The sequence below is a fragment of the Anas platyrhynchos genome, chromosome 11, assembly GCF_047663525.1.
Source record: "Anas platyrhynchos isolate ZD024472 breed Pekin duck chromosome 11, IASCAAS_PekinDuck_T2T, whole genome shotgun sequence".
Classification (NCBI taxonomy): Eukaryota; Metazoa; Chordata; class Aves; order Anseriformes; family Anatidae; genus Anas; species Anas platyrhynchos.
The window spans coordinates 10,069,019-10,090,803 of NC_092597.1; the positions used below are offsets into that span (position 1 = coordinate 10,069,019).

Sequence of the window (21,785 nt, forward strand, 5' to 3'; positions counted from 1 at the left end):
TCGCAGAGCCATCAACTAAGGTTATATTGGTGCAATTAGTGTTAAGACGCTTAAAAAAAATCAACCATTACTACATATGCCATAACAAATAGGGCAAGTTGGACTGTTACTTTAAGAATTACAACTTGCCAGTGTTTATTAACCTTCAGCCAACCAGTAACAAGCTACCGTGATGCAAATTTTAATATGTTTTTACAAAACCTACATCCAATTATTAGAAGTGGTGAAAGAAAGATTTTTAAATGGATTCATTATCAGTTCGTGTACACAGCAACTGTTACAGTTTGAACAGTAAAATTAGCTCCGTTGTCAAATTACTTCAACTTTACTAGGTTGATTTAAAATACCACTTGAGAGCATTTCTAGTATCTCCAGGATACTTGCTGGGAAGCAGAGAACACCAGGCAGCTGAAAGGACCACCTAGTCCATGTTGCGGTGTACCAGCAGAATATAATTGACTATGAGGGGGATGGACAAAGAGAGATTCTGTAACATACTGAGTTTAGCTAAGGTAATCCCCAGATATTTTCTAAAAATGCCAAGCAGCTTGCAAAGCTAAATCCTATGTCAGGTATGCCCAAGGCACTTGGGTCCTCACATCCCCACTTCTCCAGGGATGTCTCCTGCATCGCTGCAGAAAGTGCACCCTCAGAGCCTCAGCTGCTCTGCTGCTTACAGCAGTCTTCCATACATCCTTTTCACTTCAGCTCAGTAGAAATCCAATTTTTAATTTCAGTTCTGCCTCAATTACAGCCCTTCTTGAAGTTGACCACAACTTCATAATTGCCTTTTCTGTCCTCAGCTTTCACACACCAATTAGGCTCCAAGTGCTCTCCAGCTGCACCTTGAGGTCTCTCACAATTAGGGGATGCATGGAAGAGCAGAGAGGCTTGGTGACAGAGACGTTTCCTGAGCTAAAACAGTAGGAAATGTGGCACATCCTTAAAAGCACAGCATGACACTGCATGTAATCCCAGCCTCTGCTATGCCACAGAGGTGAGGACACCGGAGTGAGTTACCTGCCTTCTCACTGCTCGCTTGGAAATAGGATTTCAGGAACAGAAAAAAGACAGAGGACGTGGAGCTCAGCAACCATTTAAAGGACAGATCTCAGTTATGCTAAGGAAAGGTCACAGTGTTTTCTAAGTGCTCTCACTGAGTCTGAAGCTGTCATTATAATATGAGAAAACAAAATACAGTTATTTAGCAATTACTACAAAAAAAAATAAAAACACAAAACAAAACAAAAAAAAACCAAACACAACCTACTTATCCCATTCTTGCAGCATTTGTCCAATCAGAAATCTTTCTGTGCCCTGTTTGTGATATGACTGATGAACAAGTATTATTCCCCAACCTGAAGCATCTTTTAGAAAAGCTTATTCTTTTTCAAAATAACATTTGAAATCCAGTACGCTTGTCCTTTCCAAAAGCGCATTTCCCCAGTCAAATCTATGGTATCCCTGAAGAAATCATCCATTTGTTTGATGCAAACATGAAGCATTTCTTCAGAACACCAGTTTTGAATGGAGGGTGGGGGAGAAACAATTACATTTCAAAATATTTTACACATGCATTTGTAATTAATCTACAGTCTTTCCAGAAAACGCTTCTAAACCTCACAAATCAGAACAGATATTCACAACTCCTCTTAGCCTTACAAAATATCCCACAAAAGAATTGTTTCTCTCTCTCAAAGTTTCTTTTCTGAGACAGAACACTGCCCAGATGGATAAAGGTAGCGTTGGTAGATGTAGTGGAATTTAAGGTATGTATAGCAATGCAAATCTTCTCCCTGTGGAGAACAGGGTGGAATATTCCTGCAGCGAGGGGTTACGCAGCCACAAGCACCGTATGCATACGGTTAGCAGCTGCAGGGGAAGCTCAGAACCAACCCCTTCTCTCAGCCTTCTAACAACATTCTAGGTGCATCCTTGAAAAGGCATTGACTTTAATGGTGTAAAATTCAACAAGACTTGAAATTAACCTTTTAGTGCATCTTTCACATTCAATGTGAAATAGCAGAGCAGGTTGTGATGTGACATTTTTGTAGGTGAAAACATCAAAGGCAGCCCTGCCGCAGACTGATCTACCTTTGAACACCCAAGGGTATCTGAGACTGCCAAGTCTCTGTAGACTAGACAGAGAGAAAGAAAAAAGGAAGGGAAAGATCTAAGATATTCCACTATTTAAGGTGAAGTCATTCTAACTAGGATTTAATTCAATCTTTTACACTTTGTTACTGCTGGTGCTTTTTTTTTTTTTTTTTTTTTTAATACACAGTCAAAAGAGAAAGTCAGGATAAAAGGGAAAGAATATTATTTCTGACTGTCAGACCATAATAAGGCATAAATACATGAAAATTTAACTGGCACCACTTATTCTTTCCTTCCGCTTTAGCATTCATGCCTTAGGAATTCCTTTATATTGAAGTTATGCAATAAACAAACCAAAAAAGCAGTATCACAGCCTTTGAAAAAGCTGCACAAAGGTAAGCACCCATCTAACAACTCCAGCTTCTGTACTAATGGACGCTGCCTGTTCCTGCTCTTCTCCCCATAACAAACTGTGCTCTCGTGGTGTTCTGGGGTGGCTCTTGTTGGCAGTATTTAGTTCGTCTTGAAAGCACTCCTAACAAGACACATTCCTGTTCCTCACTCCGGGCATAACAAGAAACGCCAGCCCAATTTCTGGCTTGCAGCTCCATCCACACTAAAAGGACACCTTCTGGTACATCAAGCCAAGCCAAGCCAAGCCAGGGAGCTGTGACCAGTGAAGCCATTGAAAAAATCAAATATATTGTCATCAAAATGCTGCAGCACTGGATCCTACAAAGTTGCAAAGCACAGGGATCAATGGGAAAATGAGCGCTGCTTACTTAGGGGGTTCTCCCCACTACTGAGTTCCTTTAATAACTCCTTTTTTTTTTTTTTGTTCATCTTTAGAGAGGTCACCATTAAACTTAATACCAAAATGAAAAGCACATCAATCATATATGCCAGACATGAAATAGTTACTCCTCATTTGGCCAGTTCATTGTAGCTTGGACTTCTAGTTCTAGACTTGGTACTTCCACTGTAATCATCAGACAGTATGGTCTCACCATATTAAAAAAATGTTAAATGTTAAAAAAAACAAACCTACAACCTTCCTAGTTCTCAGATCGAAATACTTAGATATTTGTGGTCTCCTCTTTGCTTAGACTGTCCACTCAGACATAGTAAGTTTTCTCCAAATTCTGAAGGTCTCTCCAGATCTAATTCTCACTGATCTGATTTAGTCTTCAGTAGTTGATGCTTTTAGTCCCTTTTATCTCCTCCTGCTTATCAATCCTACTTCTGTGACCTTTTTTTGTTTGTTTGTTTGTTTGTTTCAATGATTTGTGGAAACAGGAAAGAGTCAAGAGGACCTTTTCAGTTGGACATCTTACTGTCAGTCCTGTTCCCCCTCCCCCAAGCATTTTATAGACTGTCTGCCTCAATCCCATGAAACCCCTCGCAAGCTTTTTTTTTCTTTTAAAGGCATGACTTCATTTACAGCAGAGTTGGCAGTTAAACAGAAGGCACTGTTCTAAATAGGCAACTCTGTGACAAACCTTTGTTGCGTAACATGCAACAGAATACCCCCATACGCCGCGATGAACCATCCTGACTTCTGCACAGGCAATTGTCCCCAGCAGAGCTCAGGCTGGAAGGACGCTCAGGAGGCCTCTCATCCGACCTCCTGCTCACAGCAGGACCAGCTGTAGGAGCAGAACCGGTTAGTTTGTGGCTTTATTCAGTCGGGTCTTGAAAACCTTCAAGGCTAGAGATCACAACCTCTCAGGACAACCAGTTCTTCCTATATTTGATTGTCCTCATAAGGATTTTCCTTTCTTATATCTAACAGGAATCGTTTCACCTTCGGTCCATAATCGCCACCCTCTCTTCCCTTGCACCACTGCCAGTAGCCCAGCTCCTTGGGAGCCTCCTCACAGGTACTGGAAGGTTCCTATTATGTCCCCTTAAACTTTCTCTTCTCTGCAATAATGCTGACTAAGATTTTGATTTATTTCCTTCTCAGGTGCTCTCAATATCTTCAAAAACTATCAGTGAATGCTGGAGGGAGGATAAAATGCTCTGTGAGACCAGCAACGCAGGCTGCTTCTCTGCAGCTGTTATGTTTAGGTGCTAGAGCGGGTGCTTGCCTCTTGCCTTTAGGGCAAGCCTTGCATGCTGCAGCTCCATCAGAGACCTGGGCAGCCAGCTTAGAGGGACTGTGAGCTGGTACTCCTCTGCTTCAGGGCTACAGGAGAGAAATCTAGGGACATCTGCATTATTTTTCACAGCAAGGAACAGCAAAGCAAATTATTATTTGAGGCAGAGGTTGAATTTGCCAACTATGGCACCCATGTGAGAAATCAGAACTCTCTTCTGCTGAACCCAAGTGCTTTATTTGAAGAAATGGGCTATGACAAGAGGGCAGACTGAGGCTGAGTAAAGAAACAATCAAAACCAGAAGAGCTTAAAGAGATTGCTTAAAGAGACGATCCAAGAAGCTCAGAACACTCACAGTAGACTGTACAAGCAGGTGGGAGAGCAGGAAATGCAAGACCCCAGCTGTAAGTTTTAAAAGGCCCCATGAAGTTTATAAAACCCTCTGACAAGCTGCCTATTCCCTAAGCAGTGGCTGCTGCTCAGTGTTCACCATTATTAGGGCAGGGAGCAGCCCTGCATTTTTCCCTGGGGCTGGGTTCACAGCATGGCACTGCGGAGGGCAGAGGTCTGCACATGGGCGCTGCCCCCACTCATCACACCTGGCTCAGGAACACGGGGGATCCAGAAGGCAGCCCCACCAACAACAGGGATTGCTTAGTGGAGAGGAATAAGACCAGGACTGAACAGATAAACGGCGTATGTGGCCATACATTAACCCAGCCTCCTAGCGGCAGGGAGATTTCTCTCTTACAAACACCAATGGCACTTCGAGTTTTTGTAAAGGTATGAAAGAACAGGCTGCAGAGTACAACTGGGAGGAGAGCAAAAGGAATGGAAGACCAAGCTTGCTGCTGCCTTGAAGTCGTGCACAACTTCCCTCACAACGAGTAATCCAGGCCCAACCATGCCCCAGCTTCCTGAATGAAAGGAGGGCTGCCAGGAGCCTCCACCAGAACAACTTCTCGCCTCCTGCCAGAGCGTGCGACATCAAGTGAACCACTTGAAAAAGGGATGAATTCTTAAACGGCTTCTTTTCTTGGATCAGCTTAAATCTGTTTGAACTTACCTCTAAAAAGATCCAGAGATCTCACATAATGAGGAAAATCATATGTATCATACAATTTCTTATGGCTCTTTCACAGTCATCAAGAGAAATAGAAGGCAACAGACAACTGGGAAGCGAGCTGGAGATGAAGCCTTAGAATAAGTTGCTAATTCTCGCCCAGCTTCCTCCCACGTATTGTGGTATCTTGACCTCGATTTTAACTTTATCAGTGGTAAGTACAGCAAAGATGTTTCTGATGAACATTTTACTCAGTTTGTGGTGCCACAGTAAGTGTGGGGTGTGTCACATCCATTAAAAATCTGAACTGTTAAGTTTAAGATCAAAACTGTCAGTTTTGATCCTCCTTTAACATAGAACTCTGATATTTCTGAAAAACTTTTTAAGTTTTCATTGATGCACCTGTCATGCTCTCAGAATCATCTGTCTTAATAGCATGTGCTAGGTATTGACTGAGTGCTTCAACAAGCACGATCAGCCAACTCCCAGCAGACTGGTTATTTCACCATACCTACTGAATCACACACTGAAATACCAGCCAAGGTTCCTGGGTTCTACTATAACTCTTTCTCTTTTTATTGCACAACAACTGGAACTGCAGCTTACTCTATCTGCTTCTCAGAACTGCTTTTCCCACTTTGCTCTTTGCAGGAATAATTACTACCAGGAAAGAAAACAAACAAACACCACTCAAAACATACCAGGCAACTGAATATAGAGGTTTATGACTCAAGTTTTATTTCCAATGACTCAAAAACTTAGTAGCATAGCACACCACACTACCAACAACTTACCAGTGTGCAATGATATGATCAAGGATGGAAATTTTCTTAATGTTATCTCCTCTTATCACTCTTTTGGGGACGGATGGTAAGTTACATATAACCGCATTATTCAATTGCGAGAGAAAGGAAAATATGAAGCCTGTTGATGCAGCCCAGACCTGAGCTTAGCTGCAGGCCCAGAGCAGGAGTAGGAGGTGGGGGAGTGGAGGGTAGAGGCCCCAGCTGAGGATGGCCAGGGCAATTAGAGGCTGTTAGCGTATGCAGGGCTCTGACAGGGTTTAATAAGCATTGACATCTAAATGGCTGGAGAAAAAAGAAACACCTGAGCTTCCTCTGAATACAGAGCAATGGTTAAATAGAAATTTCTGCAACATGACATCGGACGTATGCAAGTTGCAACTATTTTTTTTCCAGAAAGCAGAAGAAGACTGAAAGGAGGCTTCTGAAAATGTAAAGCAGCTCCCCTTATATACAAGGTCCCTTTCCTGCTTCTTTTGAAATACATGTTACACGGGTACTAGAAATAGTTAATACATAAGGATTCTGTTAGTGTGTTGCTCCTACAGCTTCTGCTTTGGCTTAAAAAAAGGAAGAAATAGAAATAAGGACTTCTCCTTTGACGATGGGTACGTGGCATGTGAGCAGGTGATTAGACAATATATCAGACACTCCTGAGAGTCTGATGTCTGCAGATAAGTGACTGGATGTTAACAAAATATATTATTGGTGCCTTCTGCCCCTGTTACTTCTGTTATTAAGTGACAGTACCCGGGGGCCCCTGCTCAGAGCCAGACTGGCATCCCACTGAGAACACACGTATCACAAACCACAGGCCAGTCAGAAACATTTACACGCTAGGACTAGATCCCTGTCAATACCAATTGTGGGCATTATCACTGGAGGCTGCTGTTCTCACCATCCAAACTGTACCTCTGCCAGCAACCTCACAGCAGAGACAGGCAGCAAGCGAGGTCGGTCTCCCTACCTAAAGGGTACAGGTTTCTTGGGTACATGAGGCTCTAAAGCCTCTTAACTCTCTTTGAGGTGACTGGTATTGGGATTACCAAAGTCTAACTTGCAAATGGACCTATTATTACAAACTGTTTTCTCAGAAACCTTTCCTGTTCTCAGAAGTTATATTATTAGAGGAGCTTCTTGAGGGAACCTGAGCTTTGACATCCAGGAAAGTTACTGGGAACACACAAAGTAATTAGAATTAATTGTTCCACAATAAAGGCATTTATTCCAGATAAGAGCACAGTAACTTAAGGTACGAGGTTTAGTCACCTCACACTAGTCCAGGTTTCCTCTAGTTTTGCAACAGCAGCCTCCTGGCCAACCAGAGCCCCTGTATACCTATCCTCAGCAGCTCCTCTGGCAATCACCAGGTCTCCAAAAGCCTGCTGGGCTGGTGGAAAACCTGTCAGCTGGCAGCCCTTCGTGTGAGGAGAGAAAGCCTCACAGCAGTTCTTCTGGAGCAGCCAGCAGGTGGCAACTTGCTACCCCACGTTATTCTTTCCTGTGAAAATGCCTCCACAAAGGGCACACCGCAGCCAAGGACCTCCTCTGGCACAGGGAAGCCTCTGAGCAGCCTTGCTGACCAGGAAAGCTCAGGACCCACCAGGGTGCACGGGCTGCTCCTCCCCTTCTCCTGAGGCAGCCGGCAGGTTACGAGCAAGAAGCACGGCCCAAGGCTGACCCCAGGGCTGTGTGTGACATGGCAACAGCTCCGTCCAGTTGGGAGCGGAACGACCTGCCGAGATCTAGCACAGCCTCAGTGCTTCAGTACCCGGGCACTGCGGGCCCACAGCAACACAGATTTACAGGAGATACTAACAAGTGCTTTGAGTTCAAACAGAGGAGTTCAGCACACTGCTCAATCCAACTTCCCTCGTCAGACCACTTGCTAGCTCAGAAGGCAAAGGCAATGCACAAGTGATCGCACTGGCAAAAACATGCTAGATAATGCATGCCTGCCCTGCGCTACGAAGAGCACAGGATTGTCTGTAAGCTCGTGCAAGTGCTCTCTAAACAGGTCCTACCAACAGAACTTCTTTTTCCACTGCAGGCTGGAGACTGCAACGTGAAACAATCCATGGCTCCTTCAGCCCGCTGTTACCTGACAGCCAGTGGCAGTCACCCGACAGAGCACAACACCTTGAGCCGTGTTACAGGAACCATGCACCAGAGAAGGACTTCGGACACGGTACTGACTGCATACCTTCCCTCTGACTTTCCAAGATCCTAGTCCTTTTGGTGGGTCAATATAAAAGACAACTAAGGATATAAAGAAAGATTTTCCAAAGATTGTACAGGAAACCTCTATGGGTGTTGAAGAACTCGCGAGGAAGAAGCATACCTGACTGCTTGAATCATTTAATCCATTTCTAGTTTAAAGAAACATTGTGATTTTGTTTCTGAGCTAATTTAAGTGTTATCCTTCACTTCTCTCCTCAATTCTGTGCTGCCATTGCCAAACTGACATCTAGTTACGGGCTGGTACAGATGAGAAAAACAAAATCCCAAATTATCTGAAGTATCATTTGGATTAAATGGGAGATCCAATTTACCACTAAGATTTACCTGAAGTCATACACACAAGTAGCAAGTACAACTATTTTAAATGGTTGTTCAGGTCCAACAGCTGTCTACCCTCAGCACTGAGAAAATATGGTCTCCATTAATAAAATGGAAAAAAAGAGCTCTAGTCCCTTTGATAGAGCCTAGCACATCCCACAGTTCCTGCATTTTACAGAAGGAATAACCCCAACAGTTCACAGGCAAACACTTCAACACTGGTTAGGATGCTAGTAAAAATCCAAAATCTCTGGGGCAAAAAGAAGAGACGGAAAAAACTCAGAAAGCAGAAATTTTTATCCCACTCAATGAATGAGGCCTCTGAGGCAAGGAGTGAAGTGGCTGCTTTCCGGTCACATGGGAAAAGTGTATGGGGAGCCAGGTACTGAACTGATGCCTCCACCATGTATTCCTGAAAAACTAGTCTTTGCTGCCAGCATACTGTTTGTAAGGTGAGATATTATGGAAGAACCCTGTCATTTGAAAACGAACAAACAAACAAACAACACTGGAATTAATAACACAAAGACTTTCTGAAAATTACAGTGCACAAACATACAAATTCCTCAGTCAGCAACACAATACTAAGAGATACTCACAGATTGTCATTTTCCCATTATGTTTTAAACATATATACATGTATATAATTTTCTAAATAAGCCATACATAGTCGTCAAAGAAATTTATCTGTAGGTAAAGCGTTAACAATTACGTATGGAAACTAGTTAACCAGCCACTCCATTACATGCTACTCTAAAATAACAGGCATGACTTAAAATGATTGAAGATCCATGGGTGCTTTCTGCCATTTCAAAAATTCAGTAGAGCTAATTGGTGCCTGGAGACAGTACGTTTCGGAATTTAAGTGCCAATGCTAAATTGGAACAGCCTGCCATTGCAGGAGCCGCACAAACAAAAAAGTCAGCACACATTCTTCAAGATTCCTCTGACTTCATAATGGGAAAATAATACTGAACTTAGAAAATCACTGCCACTGTAGTTACTAATAAAAAAGCTAGCCAAGAGCATATTACAAGAGGTATAGTGACCCAAAGGCTCTCCCCTAACACAGCCAGAGCATCTCTTCAGAGCCTTTGGCCTTTTTGTTGAAATGCTAGATTTGTGAACTGTGTGCGTTTGTGTACCCAGACGTTTTCATGGCCCAGCCAATTGTTCCACGCTGTACTCCTTGCTGCAAAGCAGCAGCTTAGGTAGCACCTCAGAAATGCAATGGAAAAGAGCTGTGCATAGTATTGCACTGTATCTACTTTATTCCTTTCTGCTACAAATCAGGAGCAGCATTGAAATTGTAAATATATACTCCAGATGCAGGTTGCATGGCATATCTATCTGTGCTCATCATGCTATGGGGCAAAAAAGGAGAAAAATGAAAATAAAACTAACTTGTAATAATAATCTGAGAAGAATAAATGACATAGGCTATTTATGAGCCACTCCATTCTTGGGCGTTGTTACTACTACTCATCAAGCTCTCGAACAACAGCACCCAAGTGCAACCAACATTACCAAAGGCAGGATACGAGGTTGGACAAAGCAACAGCAATCCTGCCTCCAACCCAGCAGGGGAAGGCGTCCTGCAGTACGTTTCTGCGCAGAGACCTTGCAGTCTGTCCCTGTCTTTTGTTACCATTACTTGTTAGCTGTTTTGAAGGTAGGTTTGCTACAACAAACGCAGAAGTATTTTCCAACTTCCCAAGCAACATCTAAATATGCTTCAAAGGAGTTAATTCCTTTAGAGCAAATTAGGCCCAAACCAATAAGAATGGGCAAAAAAAAATCCTGAAATAATCTGTTTTGAAAGCATGGTGGGAAGAGAAGCAAAACCAGAGCAGGGACAAATGGCAGAAACAGATCACAAATTTCTTTCACAACATCATAATAAGAAAGGGAGACAAGAGAGAGGGAAAAGGCTGGTGCATCCAGGGAGGGAAGAAGGGGTGAGTGGAAACAGCTGGAATTGCTCAGCTGTGTCAACATTCGGCTGTTTCACAGATTGACTAGCAAAGTGTCATCTGAAACCAATTACATTCCCAAAACCCCATGGACCCAGTTCATAACATTGATTAATCCACATTGTGAAAACGTCCCCAAGCAAAACTAGAACAGCTGTCGGCCCTTGGAGCTCAGAAATAGCATTTGACTTAAAAAAAAAAAAAAAGAGAGAGAGAGAAACCATGCAAACTCTTTAATACTATCTTTATAAACTACAGAAGATCATACATCTGTTTCTAGTGGTTAAGAGCAGAAAAAAGATCGCCACTTCTTTTACCGTTGCTCCTCCTGCATTACTGTGGTGGATGACAGAGAAGGTTGTCAACATCGGAGCTGGGCCAGCGCTAATCCCCACAAAGCACCTGCCTGAGAACTAACAAAGTAAAACTCCTCAAGTTACCTCTTCCTCTTGCACAGCCTGGGGGAACTGCCTTTTAATTTGTGCAAGATGGAAATTTCCTGTCCCCACTCTAAAGGCACCGAAATGATTATCTGCAAGCAGATTACATGTTCAGACATCACCAACTGCGCTTCGGAGCCTCCCAACCCTGCTCTCCCTGTAAGCCCATCGATACACCCACATGAGGCACAGGGCAGCTCTGACAGCATCCCCCTGCCACTCCCCTCCACAGCTCTTCGACAGCCCCAGCATGGACCAAGTGCCCAAAAAGCAAAGGGCTTTCCAGAGTAAGCCATGGCAGCACCAGCACAGCCCTCCCATCGATTGCTACTGAATCCCATGGGAAAAGCTTCGGGTTTTTACAAGGTGACTTTGGGGCTGCTCACCTCTGACCGCAGGGGGCAGATAATGTAGATCCTCCCAGTACTGACAGGACATCTCACCGCAGACATCTTCACGGTCCCACGGACCTGAGCACGCAAGGTGCTGGGCAGCACAGCCGCGTCCCTTTCCCAGCCATGTTCTGTCCGTCCGCGCAGCACCAGAGCCCACGCGCTCCTGCTCAGAGCACCTCACCGGTCATGGAGACTTATTTTAGCTGTCACATTTCACAAGAGGATCAAACAGATTCTGACAAACTATAAAATATTTCCAAGCTCACCAACATCACTGCAAGAATATCACAACAAATAGCAATGGAAGTGTGCAAAAATGAAGAGAAATCAAAAGAAAGTAAGGCATGGGAAGACTTCAGTCTTCGCAACTGTCAATTTACCACAAGACTGCAGAAAAACAAACAAACAAAATTTTGCTTGCAAATTAATCAAATCACTTCAATAAAGAGGGTATTTTTATATGAATCTCAGTGTATTTTTTTCAGACATATATTTATTTTATCAATTATTCTAAAATAAAGTTTAAAGGCAGAGGCTCCACCAGCTCCTTTCAGAGATGAAAAGCCCTTAACACTTCAACCTGCAATATTATTCCCGCAATTCTATCAGAAAAGATTGCTGTCACCATGTAACATCAAGAGAAATTTTGTGCTGTATTTACATTTCTCTTTCCCAGCTTCAGAGCAGGAAATAGTCAGCCTGACAACACGGGTACCACAGCATCAGTCCGCAGATACAGAGGCGCACAAATCATATTGTTACCGTGTGATTCCAACCAAGATAGTGCTGAAGTGACAACTCCTTTCCCAACGAACACTTAGCATTCTTGGTATAACTCACTTCCTACAATCTTATCAAGGAGTTCATGGACTCAAACACTGATTAATTTATCTTTCAGATTAACCTTTCTGTCACTCACCTTTCATGCTTTAATTTCTAGGAACATATCACAGATGAAAAACTTTATTTAAGCTTCAGTATTTTGCAATCAAGTATATAAGATAAACAAAATGCAATGCACAGGATCAACTATACCTCTTAGCTAACTCTGGAAAGAAGTTCTGCTATAGGCATTCTACATTTGAGGACAACAGCATACTGTTGAAAGAATTTATATTCCTAGAGATAAAGACTTTTTCAAATTCAAGAATGATTTTTTTTTCCAATTCATTACAAAATACTTTAGCAACAGTTAGTTATTTATTGCCAGTGGCACAGCACAAAAGCTATTATCATCCTTTGGTACAGGTTTCCAAGCCCCAACCAGGATCAGCATCCAGTAACTCTGGTGCTATATAGAGTAACATCTCATCTTTAGGCCCCCTGTTTTGCTGGGTACCGGGAGTGCATCTGCCCAAGGGAGCATTATTCAGGCCTATAAAATCACATCACATTTGTGTGTGTGCTTGCTGAGTGTATGCCAGTGTAAGCTGTACCGATATAGAAATCACAAAAGCAAAATACTACTTCACACCTACACAGTCTTGTGAAAGACTTTCACAAACTGTTCTCATTTCCCATAAATGTTGGAAATAAAAAACAGTCTCAGGATCTAATATTTCATATTCTGCAATAGGAAAGAAACATAGCAGCATTAAGTACAAATCAGAAGATTGTGACAACACAGCAAGCCCCAGATCAGATGGATGGTCCATATGTAGCAGAGCCTGGCTTTACACATCGACCGACAAACAAACTTTAAAGAACAACAGAGGAATTCAACAGCTACCAGGCAGTATATTCTGTCCTGTCAAACGTGCAAGTGCTAACTTATATCTTCTGACCTCCGTAACTTACAATCCTCTCATAAAGTAAGTTGAATGATTCATAATATTTGTCTTTAAACATGTGGAGTTAAAAGTTGCAATCACTTCCACCTTATTAAAATCCAACATGAGAAAGTGAAATAATTTCCCAAGTAACTCTTACAATAACAATGGCTGGATTCACACAAGTAACTAATAGTAGCTAACAAACTGAGAGAATAATATACAAGGTATTCTTATGATTATAATGACAAAAAATAGTACAAAGGCTTGTAGAATTAGGGCAAAGTACAAAGAGGTACTCAAGCTGTATCAGACATCCATAAATTCACAGAATTTAAGTCAAAAAGACCAGTGGGATGACCTATTCTTGCACATTGTGAAACGTGCTTATCATAGGTTGGTGCATTTCACATCATTAACCCCTGCACTAAGCCCCATAAAAAGTATTTGATCAAAACGTTTCTTAAAGAAAGGCATCCGAGCTCATTCTGAAGACTTCAAGAAATGGTGCATCAGCTGTTCCTCCTAGTAATTCCTTCCAATGTTTAACCACATTCGGTGCTGAGCATTTTTGCCTACTCTCCAGTTTGAATTCATCTGCTCCAGCATTCAGCTGCTGGTTCCCATTTTGCCTCTCCACCAGGTTAAATATAGTCCCTTTAGTATCTAGGCTTTTCTCTTTCTGAGGATTCTTAAACAGTTACCCTACAGACTGTTAGTTTTCTCACTGGTAAATGCAAGAAAGAATGCTCCAACTGCTCGAAGACCATTTTCTCCTACCCCAAATATTTCCAGGTGACTCCCTGAACCTTACCCAATACTTCAATGTCCCTCCTAATACATGATCCTAGAATGTAAGGAATTATTAAAATACCAGTCTTGCCAACATACAGAAGCATATAAGGAGGTAAAGCCTCGCCTCTCTCCTCCTATCTCATTCCCATTGACACAAACTGGTATTGCATCACTTTTTCCTCCACCAGAAGCCTGTGGTCAGCTGTTACCTGAGAAGAGCATCTCTGCTTTGCATGATACAGTCTTCTCCCACTCAAACATTTTTTATTTTTTTTTAAGGGAGTTGATTTACATAAGTCTCTCGCTTAAAGAGGCAAAACAACTCAGAGCTCTCTGTGTGAAGTGTCATTACTACCTCATCTACCTTGCTTTCAGTTGCTTTTCTGTGCAAATAAAGTGTCGGTGATTCAGATCAATATTTCTGTTGATTATTTGGAAAAAAATCAAAGTGTTAAAACTAGTCCTGATCCTTCTGGTATCCTTGCACCAGCTTGCACCGATTCTCCATGACTGTGTCTGAGATACGGCAGTTAGCCAGAGCCACATTTAGTGCACAGATTGCTGCAACTAAAGCAGAGCTCACAGGAAGAAGCAAGAAGGAACTTCAAATAAATCCTGGTGAACAAAGTGCATTCGATCCCCCACACTGTGACAGTACGAAGAACTGTTACAGATAGGAACTGCAGATGAGTTTCAAGTCCTAAAGTTCCCAAAGCCAAGAATCGCATTTGTAATATAAAGGTGAGACCCACTGCCGTGAACCAGTGATTGAGACAATCAGGAATTCCTAGCACCATCGGTAAGTCTTTCTCATTCCAAGTTTTCTGAAGAAATACGGATTGGCACCACAGATTGGTTATCTTCAAGGGTCAAGTGTTGAAGAGGAGGTATGAAATGGGTGACTAAAATAAGCAAAGGAGAACAACAGAAGGAATCGACGTCTTCCCAAAGAGAGTAATGACCATATATAGTATGCCTTCTTTATATATAGCTGGTATGTGTTTGAAGGCTGAGGACCCTTCATCAACTCTGTCATCAAGTGGTATTTCCCAAATGGAGATTTGGGTGTTCAGTGAGTACCAGCAGATACTTATTTGAGCTTTTGAAAGCCTAAGTGCTCTATTTGTCCTTACAGGGCCCATTACATCAAAGAGTATTTTGTAAAATTTCCTACTGACTGCAGGAACTCAGGCCAGCAAGATGGAAACTCATATGACCATCACATTACCTCTCTGCACCGGCTCAGAACTGCAAGAGCTTCCCATGGAGGTCACCCACCCAGAAGAGGGGAACTTGGACAGTTCCCTGAACTCAGACATCCTCTGAGATTTCGCCGGGCACAAGACACACTGGAGTTACCAGGTTTGAACGCCTTTGTGAAATACACATGGATCAAAACCTAATGTTCACAATATACACCTTTAAAAATATGCCCACAGGCTTGATCTGTAGTATCGAGACCCACAATTGTAACCACATAACAATACAGAAATAATAGCAATACTGAAAAGCAAAACTTATAGATGACAGTTCTTCAGGTGGCCACATCAACAGAGGACAGATACAGCAAAGATTGTAATACTCAGATACGTTAAAAGGGGCATAAAAAATGTCTGATGCAGTGAAAGCATGAGACACAGAATGAATCTGATTAAAGATCCTTTCTCATTCTCGAAACCCTTTTTCTGCTTCCTTTTACTACATGCAGAGGAGAAAAAAAAAAAAAAAAACAAAAACAAAAACAGAGGCATATTGTGTAAGATGTTAGGGAACACAGATTTTTGGTTTTAATCATCCCCTAAAAGCAAAAATAGGGAGATATAATTACTCTCAGGAAGACTTACACTAGGAAACCTACCCAAGTACCATGCCGCATATATTTACCAGCCCCTGGGTACCTGGCTACTTCTTCCACACACCAACCCCTGGACTTGCTGAGCTCAGGAAAGGACAGCAAAGGAGCAGCCTTCAATATCTGCCCTTCCTTTGTAGTTGAAGTGACTGGATTTTTGCCTCCTCAGCCTCTGCAGCAGGACACAGTGGACTGCATCAGAGCAAAGGCAGCACCTTTTAATACAGCACCACCTGTCCCCCACCCAAATTTAATGTTTAATCACTGCTAAAATTGGAACAGAAATTGCCTGAATAACAAAATGGCACACAAACAATACATAAATATATATATTCTTCAAAATGGTCTTGAGACTAGCAATTTGCAAAAGGAGGGAAATGCCAAGAAATTCATCAACACTTTTAATTGCCTTTTTTCTTTTCAATGTCTAGAAGAAAAATATGTAGTAATTTAATGTAAGATGAGAAAGCTATCTATAATTAAATTTAATCAGTTTGGATTTAATGCTGCAAGAGCTTTCTTTCCTTTCCTCTGAACAAAGGTACAACTACCCTGACTGTGTCTCATGTAGCCTCCCAGTGCCCACAAACTGACAAGAACCTGCAAGCAGGCAGTACAGAACAAAATAAGCTATCAATTCGATAACCCAACACCCACGCTTCACAGACTAAGGCTAGAAGGCAACTATGGCACCTTGTATGATCTGAAGTTAGTTTCAGAGGAAGGCCCCACAGATGCAAGCTTCCTTGTTTCCCATGCCTACTTCCAGCATTGGCCCTCCCAGCTCATCTTGCAGTGACCTAGTGCTGCTTTTTTTTTCCAGACAGGCACTCCCTATAATAGGTGGTGCTTTTGTTCCTATTTCTCTTTCACCCTTTCAAGCCACAAATGTTATAGGCAGTCAACCACCCCCAAGTGCTAAATACCAAAGCACATATTTGAGCGGAGCAGGATCTGTTTGTTTGCTGAGCTTTTCAGCCAGGCTAGCTTCCTGGTTTACATCTCGGTATGAGCTAGCCTTGGTACACAAATGGGTTTTCCAATGTATATGTTGATAAAGCATATACATTGCTATGCTGATAAATGTATAAAACGACCAAAAGAATAAAAGCAACCAAAAGAATCCACTCAAGGACTTACTCCAGATTACACACCAGGCAGAGAACAGTTGTCATCTGGGTATACATCATAATGGCATCTGAAAACAGCCATGCCACTGATTTATCTACTTTTCCCCCTAAAACATCATTTTACAGATAGCCATCATTTATTAACACTTACAACACTTAACTTCTCTAAGTTAAAATGCATTTTAAGATACACTTCGACACACAAAAAAAAGCCACCGTCAGGGAGTTTGTCTACAATTGTGTGTTGCCCAAACACATCATCATATGCACCAAAGGTTTTATCCCACAACATAAGCCTCTGCAAGAAGGAAATGTTTCCTGGAATACGGGAGTAGTATTTTGAAGATTTCTAGAAGCTACTGGAAGTACATAGATAGAGTAAAATTGAACTACAGCACTTAATCATAGAAATGCTAAAATGAAAGTTAAAAAAAAAAAAAAAAAAAACTTTTTTTTGACAGCATGACCCAAAAGGTCAGCATATAACCCAAGTTATTTTCAGGTCTGTCACAAACAAAATTACACCAGCTGTCCTACTGTTGTAAAAACAATACTTTGCACAGAATTCATACATTTTATTTTAAAACCTTGAAGCCTGTTAGTAAGTCACTGAAGAAGATATGATTGTCTTGTTATTGTCAACATGCCCACCCACCCAATCAACCTTCAAAACATCAGAATTCACTTTACTCCCACTACTCCTTGATGTAAATTATTCTCCTATTAAATAATTCTCTTTTATTGTTATAATCATCCTTTCCTATCTTGGATGAATTGCTCTCATCCTAACATGACCGAGTTTGATATTACTTCTTGAAAAAAAGAATTAATCGGGGAAAAAACACAAATGACGGCGGAGAAATCCTTGTCCCCCTCTAATGCGGCAAAGCTCTCCCTGTTTTCATTATGTTTCATCCTTTCCCCTGCACGATTTAAGAACATCCCCATAACACAGCCAGATACATGGCACTGGAAATAGGAGCCCCTGCTAACAGGTATCACCAGCTCATGTTAGACATTCTAGCTGGAAGCAGCAGCGGCACAGAATGTCACACCTTTACTGCTTTGCTTCAGAATACAAATCTCCCTGTCCAGGTGGTCATGGTTGTGAGCAACCCCAAAGTGGCATTCCTTGGAGCCACTTTATGAGCCCCACTACAAAAAAGCAAACACACACAGTGTGCCTTCCTGGCAAAGGGACTGAGACGTTCACCAATTTTTGTTCGCTAATCCCACATCATGTCACTAAGGCAAAGCATATTTGTTCTCTCTCTGAATTCTTCTTCTCATTCTCACCTAAACGGGTACCTTTATGCCATTAAGCCTTTATGCCAATAAAGAAACAGTGAAGGTACCATGAGAGTTTGACTGTATGCTACCTCCTGCACGTGTTCAGCACACGAAGAACGGATTTGCTGGCAGGAAATTGAAGATCTTACCAAAGCCAGATCCCTAAACAGAAGAGCATGAGTTCTGCAGTAGACATGTGCTGCAAAACCGGGGAGCCATTCTCCTTGATAATAATCATTTCAATTGTTTTCCTGTTTCAGGAAGTATTATAAAAGCAGCCTATCTTTCTAAAACTCGCACTCAGCAAGTATGGTGGCCAGAGGTACTGCTTAGGCTTAGATTGAAGTCCTTCAAATCACATAAACCTCCCAAACTGGAAAACAAAATCCAGGGGCTTGACACAGCACAAAAGTTTGTGGCTACTGTTAAACCAAAATCAGATTAGACAGTAACAAAGGTCCATTCCAGCCTTTAAAATCTTTCTATTTACTTGAGATGCAAGTGCAGAAAATACAGCCCTTCTTTTTTGCACTGTTTGTTTTCTGCCATTAGTTTTAACAATCTGTTTATGGGATTGTTGCTTTTTTCTTCCTGGACTGAATTCTCTCCAACTATCTGTAAAATTGCAGCAGCAATTCCCAGTGATTGCTCTGATATGACAATAATGGTGGGACTGCAGCTCCCCAGCTGCTAAATCCAGCCAGTTATTCTCTGGGGCTCCTGCACAGTTTGGGATATTTGCCACCCCCCCCCCCCCCCCCTTTTTTTTTTTTGATTCTTTATATTATCCTATTATTAACATTAAAATCAATGGTAGCCAGGGAGGTCATTCAAATTCTCAAGCAGAGAGATTCTAAAAGGCAGAGGCAGTAAATGAATCGTCTCTTTCCCTTATTCTTCTCCATCTTCCCACATGCTTTTAGTACAGTTTTTTTCATCAGACACATATACTGCTGCATAATAGGTGCCAGAACCAAGCCTCTCCTGTGCCTGACAGGCACTGGATTATAGAAAATGTGCCTGTAGCAGCTGGTGAGTTGGGCAAAGTACTTTTTCATATCAGCGCTACAATATACTGTGCTGCCTTTTCTAACAACGACAGGAATTTACAATTTTAGTCTATGATCAGATTTGAGCTTTTCTACTGTACCTGATTTCTATGGGGTACCAGTAATAGCTAACAAAGACATTTTCAAACTTGCATTGTATGTGAAAATCCAAAAGATAGAGGCATATTAATAAGTACTGGCTGGGAGATATATTAATATATCTTTTGGCAATGAACATTGAAAGATGAATTATTTTATCCTAGTTTTGAAAAGCGGCACAGATCAAACAATAAAACCAAGTGGCAGAGGGCTGCAAGCACAAAGGAGCCACTTTTAGCTGCAACTGAAAAATGCTGCCTACGACCTGTGTCCAGCATAATGGAAGAATGGTTTTGATATGGGTGGGGGGAGAAATATAAATATATGTTATATACGATCTTCAGCAACCTTGCTGTAGGATATAGCTATGATTATACTTCTGCTGTTGTTTGGTATTTTCCTCCTCCACACTGAAGTCTTCAATTTTAAAAATACAAGTTCTGATACAAGTTTCACAGTGTGGAAAGTGATACTTTCAAAACTGAACCAGCATTGTACTAAAGCCGCTCAGTGTTGCCAACACAACGGCACTTCACGAAAAGCCCTATATGCAGATTTGCTGTCATCATTATATTAATATTGACAAACGTCAATTCACATGCTGACAACTCAGTCCTGCGCTGTTCATTAATTTATTTACACCTTGTATTTATATATATCTAAAACATACTTTCTTATAAAAGTACCTTTATTTTATGCTTCGAAACTAAGGCAGGAAAATATTCCTGCCTCAGAACAGTGCAGCATAGATCACTGAGGAGAAAAAATGCACAAATTTCTCCAAGACAAAGACTGCGTGCCCAGCTCTAGCAAAACAAGTTCATTTGAAACTCAAGATCCCACCTGAAAATATTTATGGAAAGTATATACATGGGTATGCATTTCACTTGCAGGTGAAGTTAATTCAGAGATTAGCTGAAGAACAAAGCTATGCATTAGCTATTTATACATTTAGTTAATTGATACAGAATCAAAACCACCTAAAAATACATATTTACTGTGTCAAGAAGCCGTAGTGAACTGCTAAACTCAAGTGAAAAAAAGGACTATCAAATATGCCCAAATCCTACCGGAACTCCACTACATAAATAAATCTTATCTAAGAAGGCAAGTTGCCAGCAGAAACTGGTAGGGGGCATCAAGAACTGGATTACTTGAGAATTCTAGGACACACCTCTACCTTGGAGAATAAAGACAAGTGAAAAATAAACCCTTTGAGACCGATATTTGAAATAAGCAATGTTTACATGCAAATTAATGTTATCAGAAATTATAGCCATAAAGATTGCTGCCTACTCAAAGATAAATGCATGATAAGAAGGCTGACAGGATTTTGAAATATTTTTTTCTGCTTTGAGATTCATTTAACAATTCTATATTCAGTAACTGCTCCACTCATTTTGTTTGCATGGGCCTGGTTACCATCATGCTCGAGATTTTCAAACTGTGTCTATGCAGCTCGAAAATGAATAATTTATTAAGTCTCCTGTATTTGCATCTGGAGAATTTACTTAGGGCTATATCTAGCTGGCATTCCAAATGCTGAACAAAGCAGGCTGGCCTACGATGCAAAGCACTGGGAGAACAGTTGCAATATGCTAGGACGCAGACATCGATAGAGGTCACCACTGTCCTTGCCCCAGAACAGGAGCGCAAATGGGCTGGCAAATGTCATTATGACCACGGAAGTCACTGAGGCCCGAACTTTGCAAATCCATCACAAATTATAACTTCAGACGCTCAGTCAGGCTCGCTGAGTTGCACTAAGCCACACAACAAGAGCAGGCTGCAGACTCCAAAGGGGGACTGTGCCTCAGAAGAGCGGCCGCGCTGTCACTGCAATAATTACGCACAATCAGCAAAGGGGGGGGGCTTCGGAAACCACTGCTACAAGGCAGAGAGCAGAGAGAGACAGTCCCAGGGGACCAAGAGCAAGAGGGAGAGTTTACGATCAATAAGCTGACAGCCTGGCTGGGCCAAAAGGTCTCCCCCGCGCTTCCTGAAGTGCTCTGTGTTGTGTTAGCCTTGTGACGCCCCCCACTGCTCCGCCAGCCAGAGGAGCTACACTCGGATTCAAAGCAGTACCTGCTATTAACATATTTACTAATAAGGTAACGACCGGATCAAGCCTTGTGTGCCTGACAGAGGTTGCTCCAAACACATTTCCATTGCTCTGTCACTTCAGAAAAGAGAATTGGATAGGAGAAAAGGACACACCGGGGAGTGGAAAGAAACATTCGCTCGAGAGCCCAGACCAACAAAAATGCATAGTCCTGAATGTGGAAAAAAGGGCAGCTTAATAAATCATCATCTGAAGTTGCCACAGTAACAGTAAATATCGAGCTCCCTATACCATTTAACTCCATACATC

At 41.8% G+C, this 21,785-nt stretch overlaps 1 protein-coding gene and 1 long non-coding RNA gene across 5 annotated transcripts in view; one reads left to right on the top strand and one right to left on the bottom strand.

Moving 5' to 3' along the window:
• The window catches only part of RORA (RAR related orphan receptor A), a 410,146-nt gene that overhangs the window by 274,666 nt on the left and 113,695 nt on the right, over positions 1-21,785 (bottom strand). The window lies entirely within an intron of this gene.
• Positions 2,892-6,827, top strand: LOC119718090 (uncharacterized). Its single transcript, XR_005268722.2, has 2 exons — positions 2,892-5,474; positions 5,912-6,827. It is a non-coding gene; the product is annotated as an uncharacterized lncRNA (long non-coding RNA).